Raw genomic sequence first — 13042 nt, 5'->3', positions numbered from 1 at the left:
TAACCGCGCCGCGCCCCGAGGCGACGCGAGGTGCGGGGGGCGAAGCTCCGGGTGTAGCGGCACACCGGAGGAGGCTCCGGCCGGCGCTGTGCTGCGGCGCGGTGAGGCGGGAGGCGTGAGGCGTGCGAGCCCCGCCTGTGCTCAGGCCGCGCGGGAGGGCGCGGTGGCGGCGCCCGGGACACTGGCCGAGGCGTGGCCGCCATGTTGCGGCGCCGGGCCGCCGCCCCAGCACATGGTGCGGGGCAGGAGAGCTGCCGCTGTCCGGCCCCGTGGCTGTTTCTACATCCCTGCACCGGGTGTGCCTTACCATCTCGGCGGGCTGAATGTGCTGCCGTGAGGTGGCTGCACGCAGGGCATCCCGCTGGAGGTCTCCGTCTGGGGCCGCCCGGTGTGGCGGTGTGGTCTGCCAGGGGCTGAGGTGGAGGGCTCGGTTATGCCCATCAGCTCCCCAAGGCGATGGAAAGCTGGGTTTGCGTGGCTGCTTCCCGTCAAATAACACAGGCAATTGCTTCTCTTTAGTTACAATTGACTGACGTGTTCTGTGACACAATTCTAAAGGAAATTTTTGTGACGTCCTCTCAAACCTAGCTCACTTCTCCCATGGGCATAGGTGCAGAGGGTCAGTGGCCTGTGTGCAGAATCTGCTGGAAGCAACAGCACTGGCTGCAGGTGTGCAGCTTCAGGGTTGGTACTCTTGGCTTTGCGAAGTTGGCCTGGTTCAAACAGGAGCTTCCCAGTGGCAGTGTGAGCTTGCAGCCCAGAAAGCCCACTGCATTCTGAGCTGCACCATCAGCAGTGTGACCAGCAGGTCAAAGGAGGTGGTTATCCCCTTCTGCTTAGCTTTCATGAGACCCCCCACCGGCAGTGCTGCATGAGGCTCTGGGGACCCCAACACAAGAGGAACATGCACCTACTTGAGTGAGTGCAGAGAAGGGCTATGAAGGTACTCGGAGGACGGGAGCACCTCTACTATGGAGACAGGCTGAGAGAGCTGGGCTTGTTCAGCCTGGAGCAGCTTCCAGTGCCTCCAGGGGGCCTAAAGAAAATTGAAGAGGGACTTTTCACACAGGCATTTAGAGGTAGGCCAAGGGATAATGGGTTTAAACTGACAGAGGGGGGACTGAGATGAGCTCTTAGGCAGAAGTTCTTCCCTGTGAGGGTGCTGAGGCACTGGCACAGAGTGCCCAGAGAAGCTGTGGCTGCCCCATCCCTGGCAGTGTTCAAGGCTGTGAATGGGGCTTGGAGCAACCTGCTCTAGTGGAAGGTGTCCCTGCCATGGCAGAGGGTTGGAACTGGATGAGCTTTAAGCTCCCTTTCAACCCAAATCATTCTATGATTTTGTGACTCAAAGCCAAAATCCCCAGTCCAGAGTCCCTGAACAGGAGCACTGCAGAAAATGAGCAATATGATCAGTTAAGCATGGGGTCAGGTTCATGAGCCACAGCATGAAGTACTGACCTGCCTCACTGTATCACAGCCCTCTGAAAGCAATGCAACATGAGAATGAAACAACTTGTTTGTTTGTGATGGGAAAGGACTGAGCCAGTGAAAAACAGATGAGTCTGCAGAAACCCAAGGAGTAGTTTATCAAGATAATAGACCTCAAAGAAATCTTGTTCAAGCAAACTGTGCTGGAGGCCAGGTACTTCCCTTATGGTTTGAAGAGAGCATTTAAAGCTGCAGAGTACAGTCATGAGTGTCGCATCACCACCTCTTAATAGAGTAACACCTGAGCTTTGGAGCAAATGGATGTTGAAATTTGCATGTCCTTAAATGAACAGTCCTGGGTGAGAGGCAGCAGGTAATACAGCAAAAAAGCACCCATTTCTTCCCTTCTGTTTAACTATATTCATTATCCAAAACTTCCAATTAATCTCAGCAGATTTTAATCCATCACCCCTTTCTGACTCCCACAGATGACATTCTTAGTGAACTAATGATAAGTAGATTTCCCTTCTGGGGTTGCACCTGCTTGCAGATAGCCTAAATGGAACTAAGTAAGATCTGCATTTGTGATAATTTACTTTCATTGACTAATATATATATTTATATATATAAAATTCCACTCTTGGAGCCTCATCCTGAGGAAAAGCACCCACACATCCTCAAGAGAACTCTTTTTAGAAGCAGCGCCAAGCTTCAGAATCTCTAGCTCCAGCAATAATCTCCCACAGTGGCCAGTAATAGCACATATTTCATCAGCTGTCATGTGTTTTTCCAGGGAGTGGCAACGTGTGATTCATTTCAAATGCGAGTGTCTGCTAAAGCATATTTTGAGAAGTCGAGGCAGGAAGTTGCACTGAACCACATTGCCATGGAAATATTCACTGGGGAAGGAGGACACAAATAAAACCAGTGAAACTTGCTAGTCATTTTAAGGATGTTACCATCTGTTGCATGCACACCAAATAAAGGGTGCCCACACCAGGAATATTTCCATCTTTTCAAGAAAAAGCTTTGGGCAGGAATATATCCACTTGAGAGATACAAGCCAATACAGGAGAGTTTTCAGATGCTTCTCTAATTAGAAGAGACAGGAACACAGGTGTCTGGGTGTTAGAAAACAATTTTGGGGCTATGCAGCAATTAACTTGGAGGCTTTGAAGACTATTATCAATAGTGACTGCAAATAGGAGACATTTGGGATTGAACACCCACCTTGAGCCTTCAGTCTTTGTGGAAATGCCCTTCAGGTGTATTGCAGTCACAACTCATGCCTTCATGGGATGACAGCAGGGAGAACATCGTATTGGAGAAGTACACATTTGAGTGTTGGGATCTGTCTGCCGCACACTCCATCTCCTGAGCATGAAGTGTGTCGCTTCTGCATCAGAAGATTCTCTGCATTACTGTTGCATGAGAAGACCATCTTGCAGAAGAACGAGCAGAAGGAGAAAAACAGAAACTTTTTACTTCTTGGACAACTTGCTTTTGGTATAGGACAAGATTTGGCTACTTCATTTAAGTAAATAAGTGAGACAATTGACATGACAACTTCACAGCCACAACTTAAGAAATCAGTAATGCACAAAAGTGGGTAGTAACACAGAAGATGGTAGTCTGAATGGAAAAGAAACAACCCCAAAACAGCACGATAGTTATGTGTGAAGTTCCCCAGGTGTAATACTAAGGTAAGAAAACATTGAGCGAGCCACCACAAGATGTCAGCATTGCAGAATGGTTATTTCTGCCAGGTACAGAAAAGGGGTTTGCATCCTATCAGCGTTACTTTCATCCTATCAGCAGTACTTTTTTGTTTTGTATCGTGGCATAATATGGCCTTATCTTTTTAGCCGTTGGCACAGGGCTGTAAGTCCAAAATTGGCTGCAAAGGAGGGGTTCTTAATGGCAATATTTTTTTGTCTCATCCTCTATCCTAAAAAGCTTCTCTAAGTGCATTCACAGGGCAAGTATTAACAGCAGTACTAATGGTACATAATGCCTTGTAGCTGTCACTGAGTTGTTTGGGGCTGCATTCAGCCTGGCTGGAAAGTGCTCACTGAAATTCTGCCTGCATATTGGTGTGTCAGGAGGTTGTCCAGTGCTCCCTGCTGCTGCATGCTAGGCTTTTTTAAATCCTCACACTGGCTGGAGAAGGGTCTGCTGGCTTCAGTTCTGTGGAGGAAATGGGAAGAAAGTGTGAAATTGTTTTGGGCTTCTATTTATAAAAAAAAGAATACTTGGGTAGCGAATCTTTTTGAAGGTGTCCAGCAGCATAAGCCAAATCACCAGCCAAAGAATGAACTTCTTTCCCCCCCCGCCCCATTTCTTTCTGCAAGAACAAAAGATCTGAGCAGCAGTTTTTGTTTGTTTCAGATCAACTCTCCAGCCTCATTTGTGTTTCACATTAAAATTCATCAGCTGTTTTGGTGGGATGATCTGTAGTTTTTGCCTGTAGCCTTCAGTCCTCCAAAACATTTCCTGTTGCACACAATAGCTTTCTGACTCTCCTGCTGCTGTGGCTGTCATCAGCCCTGCCACGCTTCCAGCAGCTAGGGACAGGCTTAGAAAAGAGTGGCTGTGTCCTGCTCAGGGGAGACCAGAGAGAGGGTTCAGGAAGCAAGGGGGGACCCTGTGAGTTCATAGCAGCCAGAGCACTGTTCTGTTGCATTTCTATATCTGTTTACGTGGGCCAAGCCATTCGGCCCTTGGCAGCAGTGATAAGAAGGGGACATCTTTAACCACTTGAAGATTTTGCTAGTGAGATGAGTTTGGTCACTATTTAGAGGCTGTCTGATAGTGTCAGGTTCATCTCTGCTACCTCTAGGGACCAGTATGAGGAAAAAATGGTTTACGTCTGGATCTTTTAATCCCTTTGAAGGACAGTTGGAGCATCCCACACTGAGATGCAGAAGGAGGCAGATGTGTTCAGTATAACTCAGCATAGCCTTTTTGCTGTAACTCAGCCAGATCTTGGTGCTTTAAGTACTGATGGGGAGAAATAGTGTCCTAACTGCCTTCCTGTAGCATGTATGTTGTGGCACAGGGCTCCCTTCTGTCACTGTGAAAGCTCTCACCGCTAATGGATGTGGTTTAGGGTAGGGTGACTATAACTTTCTAAACATTTACGAAAACCTTGTGATTATTTGATGATTTCACCATGATTTTAAGAAAATAGTCAGAAACGGTAGGCTGGGATCATGTTTCATCGATTGTGGCCCCCTAAAGAGTCATCTTGTGATTTCTCCAACAGTAGCACCGAGGACAGTTTGCATGAAGCTGCATGAACTAAGTGCTTCTAACTTTAAACTGTAGATTAGATGGCAGCCACAGAACTTATTTCTTTTACAGTAATGATAAACAAAGACTTAGGAATAGATAACGTTTCTTGTGTGTCTCAAAAGTCTTTTTCCATAATAGCTTATTATGAACCATCTGGGCTCATCAATGTTTTATCAAAAACCAGCTGGCTGCTGTATTGTTCAAGCTATTCAGTAGCAGGCCTTCTTCATTAATTAGCCAAAAGGAATGGAACAGGAATTCCAGTTGTTCACTTCTGAAAGAGAGATGGAACTGACCATTAGCAGGTGATCAGAACAGGACCTACAGAGTCAAACTGTATTAAAATAACAAATATTAGGATTTTTTTCAGTGGAACATTACAAACAGAGGATACCTGTCACTGAGCCTCCAAAAAATGAGACTTCACCTCTGTGTCTCTGCACACATATACCTTTCGGAGTGTAAGCACTGTAGCAGGGTTCTTTAAAATATGACTATACAGCACATGGCACTGTTTAAAGTGTAATTGCACAGTGCCTAGTACTACAGGCAGCTAGGTACAACTGATTGTAAATGATTACACAATACATATTGATTTAATAAATGATACTTCCACTCATAGTTGTTCTACTGTCACATTTTTAGGTCAGTAAAAAACATGATCCTAAAGTTAGTGCAGTTCATATTGATTTTTTATTTACAGACATCCTTAAAGTTACAGAGAATGGAAGAACTAAGAAAAGCATATCTAAAGAATACGTAGAGTGTAGGACAAAGCTGGCAAAACAAGAGGAGTTAAATGGCCTTCAGGCAAGAGCCTGTGACTGAAGGTGCCTGGAGAGAGGAAAGCTGACTCTCGGAAGAGTTTTCTTCAATCAGCTCCCCATGTTTATTGTGGTTCACACAATTCCTCTAGCATCTCTGGAATGGGTGTGTATGCCCTCAAAAGCACTCACTATCCAAGTGCAGGCACAAATGGTTTGGGCAGAAGTTTCCAAAGAACCTGCAGCGTGTGATTGCTGTTCCTCACGAGGCAGACAGCTGGATGGTGTTTGTGTTACACTGACACAGAACTGGAGCACGGCTGTAATCAAACCTCACAACATGTTCTGAAGTTAACATTATTATTTCATTGGATAACGACAGACACATTTTCATCTACTACATTTGTAGCAATAGCTTTGTCATGTTATAAAACAAATTTTGTCTCTCCCTTTTGTTTTTTGTGCCTCCTTTGTTTTATTTCCCAGTACATTTGCAACTCCTCAGCCCCCATTCTCATTACCTGCTGTCAGCTCTGGCTCTTTCAGAACTGAACAACTGCAATTCCTGTTCCAGGGCAATTTGAAAGGACTTTCTCCAGGAGAACAAAGTAAACGCATTTTTAAGTACCCACAAAGGGACTGAGAATTTTGTCTAGAGACCTTTGAAGCAGGCTACAGCCTACGAAAGTAGCACATGCACTGAGGAGAAGACCACAAGTGGCGAAGAAGCCAGAGGCCCCAGAGGGTCCCAAGGAACCTGCGAGGCTGCATTACTACTACAAGGTGAGTCTGGGCAGCTTTCCAAGGTCTCTGCAGCAGGAGCTTCCAGGGGCTCTCTACACATTCTGCTGTGGAAACGCGTACTGCAAGGGAGGACAAAAGGGAAAACCCACCCTATTTCTCACAGGGCTGACAGTTCAGGCTCCATGTTTCATAGAATCATAGAATAGAATCATAGAATCGCTAAGGTTGGAAAGGACCTTAAGATCATCTAGTTCCAACCCCCCTGCCATGGGCAGGGACACCTCACACTAAACTGTATCACCCAAAGCCTCATCCAACCTAGTCTTGAACACTGCCAGGGATGGAGCATTCACAACCTCCCTGGGCAACCCATTCCAGTGCCTCACCACCCTAACAGGAAAGAATTTCCTTCTTATATCCAATCTAAACTTCCCCTGTTTAAGTTTTAACACGTTATCCCTTGTCCTGTCACTACAGTCCCTAATGAAGAGTCCCCCTGCCAGCATCCTTATAGGCCCCCTTCAGATACTGGAAGGCTGCTATGAGGTCTCCACGCAGCCTTCTCTTCTCCAGGCTGAACAGCTCCAACTTTCTCAACCTATCTTTATACAGGAGGTGCTCCAGTCCCCTGATCATCCTCGTGGCCTCCTCTGTACTTGTTCCAACATTTCCATGTCCTTTTTATGTTGAGGACACCAGAACTGCACACAATACTCCAGGTGAGGTCTCACAAGAGCAGAGCAGAGGGGCAGGATCACCTCCTTCAACCTGCTGGTCACGCTCCTTTTGATGCAGCCCAGGATACGGTTGGCTTTCTGGGCTGCGAGCACACACTGCCAGCTCATGTTCATTTTCTCATCAACCAACACCCCCAAGTCCTTCTCCACAGGGCTGCTCTGAATCTCTTCTCTGCCCAACCTGTAGCTGTGCATGGGATTGCTCCGACCCAGGTTTCTTCTTAAAGCCATTTAAATTTTCAGCTTGCTATTGCTGCTCTCCTGTTTCAGCGCTTGAAGGGTTTTCTTTGCAATGTCTTACAGACACTGGGGTAAGAGCATACCTGGTTTTTCCCCACTAATGGGAAGCAGGATGAAAACACAGTTCTTTTTGAAACAATGAGCAAGGGCTGTCAAGTGGCTGAAAACTGTGTGGGCTCCTCATTGCATGGGAGTTTCTTTTATTATATGCAAGTGTTGCCCCAGAAGACAGCAAGGTCAGTTCTCTGTCTCTTGACAGACAGTCCTGTTCTCTGACAAAAATGTGTTTTATTTTCCTCTATCGTAGGCTGAAACTGGCATTCTTGCTGCTTACACTGCCTGTGTTTGTCTGAACAACACACTGATTTGAGCGAGTAGCATCTATAATGGGTGATGCAAGTAACCTTGTGTGGACTACTCTCTTTGCAACCAGGACACAGGAATGTGCTTCCTTCTCCAGAACTGGTCGCAGTCAGCTTGAGCTGGGGCTTATTTGGTTCTTACCATCAGGCCTCACCACTGCCAATACACCACAGTGTGAGAGTGCAGTTTCTAAGAGAGAAGGAAGACCAGCTGTGTCTGGAAAGGAACTGTTTGTATGAAAGAAAACTGAGCAACCACTACTGGGAAAGCATGAACTGCAGTCATTCTTTTAGCGAGGACCTTGTGACAGCACATTTCAATACTGAGAATCTTATTTCAACAACATATACTCTTTGCTCTCTTTCCCTTCCCCATCATTTCAGACAATCCCCACTGGTATCAAGACCAAAGCATTCACATGAGCATCAGCTTAGGGAGCTCTGCAGCTAGATAAAATACAGTGAAGCTCCTACTACAGCCTTTCTTGCAATGTCTATTGCAGGTCTCTTGCCGGTTTCTGTTATTCACAAAAGATGAGACTATAATATCTGTGAGTTCCCTATCCTCCATCAACTTTGGCTGAAGTTTTACTCTCTCTTCAAAATGAAAGGGAACAAGTTAAGAATAGGCATCCTCTGGTAACTAGAGAACTCAGTTTGCTCTAACTGACCTGCTTGTGGTGCTTTTTCTCAAGCAAATTCCTCAGTAGAAGTTTCTGCCATGAAAGGACTTAAAAATTTAGTGCAGTGTTTTTGAACTTCATAAGAAAATTGATTGTCTCATCCAAAATACCTGTATAGCTATTACATAGCTCTAGTTGCTTTCACAAGATTGGTTTCATTGGCTGAAGTGCAAGTAACACTGAATACAAGTATCTCTTGAGTTCACTCCATCTTCAGTCTGTCAGTGACTGAAATAATAACAAACCTACGAGTAAACAAAACAGTAAATCTTTCTCAGCTATTAGACAGGTTCTCATCTATTGATAGATCTACATAATCTTCCTTGCTCTAGGCAGCAATCTAGACATTGCACACATACCCTCATAAAACCGAAGGAGGGAAGGATTTTTCAAGGCATGTACTGCAGTAATTCAAACTAGATTTACTGCAGCCTTTTATCATGGCTTCCTGTTTTTTTTTCCATCACAAGTTAGAAAGTAAGAAATCTGTAATTTAGGAAAGCAGTTTTTATTGAAGAAGTTCTAATAAAGAAAACCAATGTTAACTATGCAAAAAAAATAATCTTATTTTCAGGTTCTCTGGTCTCAGTAAAATAGCAAGTGAAACATCAACTCAGAAAATCCTCAAATAGTGCCTAACACTTAGAGAAAGACAGTGATTCCCGAGGTCTGTGAAACTACAGACAGAAAAATCAGCTGATGTTCTTACACAACATTTTGTCTCCCAGGAATTTATTATTGTTTCAAGATCCTGTAAAAACTTCCATAAATGAGCCCACAGAGTCAAATTCAGAGTTAACTTAAGACTCCATTATACTCAGCTCAGTAGAGCAATGCTGATTTACCTCAAATGAGGGTTTGCACACAGCAATTTCAAATATTTCCTTTGGTACAGAGCAAGCAAAGATACAAATGCATAAGTATACAGCAGAATTGGGTAGCTGGCCAGCATAAAACTCAGCATAACCCTACATATGCTTATGCATCCCCTGCACAAGAGGCTATCTAAGTTAAAAGTTAACAAATTGAGCACGGGGAGCAATGTTTGCAAGAGGAAAGAATGTAACAGGCATGAAAAAGAAGAAAAAGAAGGCAAGAGGTGTCAGTTACGATGCAGAGTAAGCTTTGCTCAGCTGTCAGTGGTTTTCCTCATGCTGTGATGGTCTGAATCACTGCAGTAAACAAAATGACTTTAAAATAAAGGTTACTGTAAATGAATAGACAATTGACCTTAAACACAAATTGAATGCAAGGTCTATACCAGCAAAGCTTACCTGACCCTTCTATAGGGCAGAACAGCCTGTTTTGTCTCAGTAGCACTGACCACATTGTTGGTACTTGGCATGTCATTAGTTCAAGGGCCCATCCAGAGAAATTGTCTCCATACCCATTTCTCTGTTGAGAGGAGTTCCTGCTGCCCTAGGTGCTCGTGATTAGAGCATCAATGAGGAACACACTGTGCCATCTTCCTCTCCCTTTTATGAGTATGACAAAAATATTACTGCTTCTGTAAACTGCTGTTTTCCCAGGAACTTGAACTAAACACTGGTTATTTCAGGTGCCATTTTAAGCACATTAGATCTCTATGAAATTAAACAGCAATGAAGTGATTCCCACTGACATGATGAACGAGTTCCAAACTTCTTCACCCAATATAGAACCAAAATGGCTGGATTTCAAAAACCAGAAGCTGATTCTTGCCTGCTATAAAAACTGGTTTTCTTTCTGTCTCTATCCTTATTCCTCCATGTACAACAGCTGAATATATTTTGTGTGGTAACAGATTTATTGATCCAATTTTCCCAGCTCTTCCTGGAACTTCCATGCTCCCTCACACCAAATCTTTGTACACGCTAAGCTTAGGAACTGCTGCAGAACTGCAGTCAGGAATTATAGGTTGGTCAGGAATTACACTCACTGTACTCTCATGTTTTTCAAGATCCTAATCCACCTGTATTGCATCTTACATACATATGGTGACATGGTGCGACGTAGTTGAGATCTGACTGGCAGAGTTGTCCTGAATCACCATCTCTAAGGGAGAAAACACCACATGAATACCATTTCCTTCCAGTTATTGATTCAGTAAATACTCTGTTTTCACGTTTTTTAAAGTTGTTTTATGAACATGTGGTTTGTGGTTTCCACATTCATGATAAAAGCATAACATTTATGCTGCACATCTGTCTACTAAAAACTGCTTTTAAAAACCAACTTCTAGCTGTAAATGAATTTCATTAGCTTATCCCTTGGCCCTGCCCCAGTGTCAGGTATAACAGCCATGCGACAGTGCTGTATAGTGAGTGCAGGTAAACAACTGGAACATTGCACAACTATAGGACAGACTGTGAGAGTGATGAACAAGGCTTCTGGCAGATGGAAGCTCTTTCATACCTGCCATTTTGGAAAGTGTAAAACGCACAGATCACTACAGCAGCTAGACTTAAAAGATGAAGATGCTTACAACCCTTGGGAAAAAGTCAGGGTGCTCTATGACCTTTTGCAAGTATGGTTTATTAACATCCAACTAAATTGGTTACAGAGACAAAAATAATAAATCAACTTGTGCACCAAGGTGCTCCAACATTGTTACAGGTTTTTGGAGTAAAAGCAGAAACCAGGAACAATCCTGACTACAGAAAGTTTTCTCAAAAATCTGGAAGTCAGTGATAATTCTAACACGAGATACCTTTCTTCATTCTGAAATCACTAATGCCCTATCAAAACAAACAACAAATTCAGCATTTAGCAGCTTTGCTTATGCAATACCTCATACATGTGGTATGTATTTCCAGTCCTGGAGTGAGTAAAATACTGTTAACATAAATACAAGACTGCCTGATTCTCAGGGATACCAGCAATCTCCAAGGTGTGGCACTGAAGGAGCTCATCACCTCTTGTGGATCAACCTCCCAAACATTCTCATAAGCTTTTATACAGTTCTGGTTCATACAACAAAACCATCAAATCCACAATTCGTATATAAAAGGAACTGCTTAAAATAATTGTTTAACATATGGCAGCTATGTATGTGGAAAATCTCTTATTGCTTTCAAAAGCTGCAGCAAGAACAGTATCTAAGAACTCAGCAGTACAACAATACATTTGGTGGTAAGGTACAGCATTTACCAAGTTTCAACAGAGAAGCCAGACAACATGTGCAGTTTCTTATGAACCCACAGCTGCTGGAGTAAGTTGCACCCACCAGTAGCTAGAAAATAGAAAGGATGAGTTAGTGAATCCTGTGACTTTATTTATAGTAGGCATAATCCATGAATGAAAACACACTCAACCAAAAAAAAACCTTTTTCTCAAACATCACTCCTTTGAATAGCACCATCTGACTCTAGCCCTTGCAAGATGTATTCAGTTGTGGAAAAGTTGGATTTCATCTTTCCCTTTTGTATGCAAAAAGTGCTGTATTGAATAAAACAATAGATGCTGGAAACGTCCTGCTCTGCAAAGCCGGGCATCTAGAGACAACAGAAGAGATGCACAAAAGCAGAAGCAAGGACACTGATCAGGAGTATACTGATCAGACAGAGCTCATGTACGTTTCCGTAGCATGCCACCCTTACCACGCCTGACTCCAGAGTGCAAATGGGAGGAAAGTCTTGCTCAGAGTAAAGGAAAACATACAGAAGTAGGTCACACTGTTTAGAGGGAAAGTTTTTAACTAAATCTTAGGCGTGATTTGTTGTTTAAAAGCTTGTTAGAATGGACTGTTTTTCTATTCTTCAGATTGTTTTTAATGAAGAGAAAAGAGAAAAATGGAATGCTGAATAAGGACTGTTAGACATGAGGGGGCACACACAGGACTGCAAACACCTGAGGCATGGGAATGGGTGAGGTTAGGTTGGTTTTTGGTTGAGTTTTCTGGGACCAGCACTGGACCCTTGTGCAATCCAAAAGCTGCCCCTGGTTGTATATTCCAGCCCCATTGTGTTCTTTTTGTACAGTGATCTGGCTTCAACAGTAAACTGCCAAATAGTAAGGTGACCGTTTGCAACCAGCACCTCCTCCAGAGGCCAGGTTTTAAAAGCGGAAATCCTGCTTCTAGTCCTTAAAAAAAACTTGTTGATGGAAGAACAGCTCTTTAGGATGTTTCCTTATCAAAATTCTGGCTGGTTTTGCTCTTCTTTACAAGCATCTGATTTTCTAAGTTCTGTATACAGAATCGATACAGAACCTAAGTATTTTGCTGTATCTGAAAGACGTACATCAGTGCTGGCAAATCAACACAAAGCGTATCTCGGAGAGCAGAGATACAGAAAGAAAAGCAGCCATTAATGGGGTATTTCAGTTCCACTCAGTCTTAAGGGTCCTTTGTGCTACCAAGAGTAGCCTCCTAAACAAGTGACACTGTTCCATAATCCCATTGTAACAAGTGTTAAGCCTGGAAGCAGAGTTGTAAGTTTCTGCTTCTATGACCACTATTTCCCTGGATTTTTTTTGCTTTCTTTGCTATGTAATTTCAAAACTGAGCCAGTGTTTTAAGACCCAAGGGCTCAGTTTTAGCTGCTTAGCTTTTCCATCATCTATCGTGATACAAATTCATTGTGAGTGGTTTACCCTGAAGGGATTCACAAAGAAAGGCAGTGCTAGATGAGTGCTTCTCAAACTGCCCTCCCAAGTCATACTTAGTAATGTTTATATAGTTATCAAATAAGAAAGCTGTAACAGCAGGCAGTGGGCATCAGGAAATTTTAAGACTGATCCACTGAGCTGAACAGCTTGGGGATCACTGCTGCATATGAAAGGAAGCAGTAAGTTGTCCAGTGTGTTCTTTT

Source organism: Pezoporus wallicus, unplaced genomic scaffold (genome assembly GCF_028554395.1).
Source record: "Pezoporus wallicus isolate ANWC-B61680 ecotype Strahan unplaced genomic scaffold, APGP_CSIRO_Pwel_v1 contig_5441, whole genome shotgun sequence".
Classification (NCBI taxonomy): Eukaryota; Metazoa; Chordata; class Aves; order Psittaciformes; family Psittacidae; genus Pezoporus; species Pezoporus wallicus.
Note: the sequence above shows the minus strand (reverse complement) of the source record.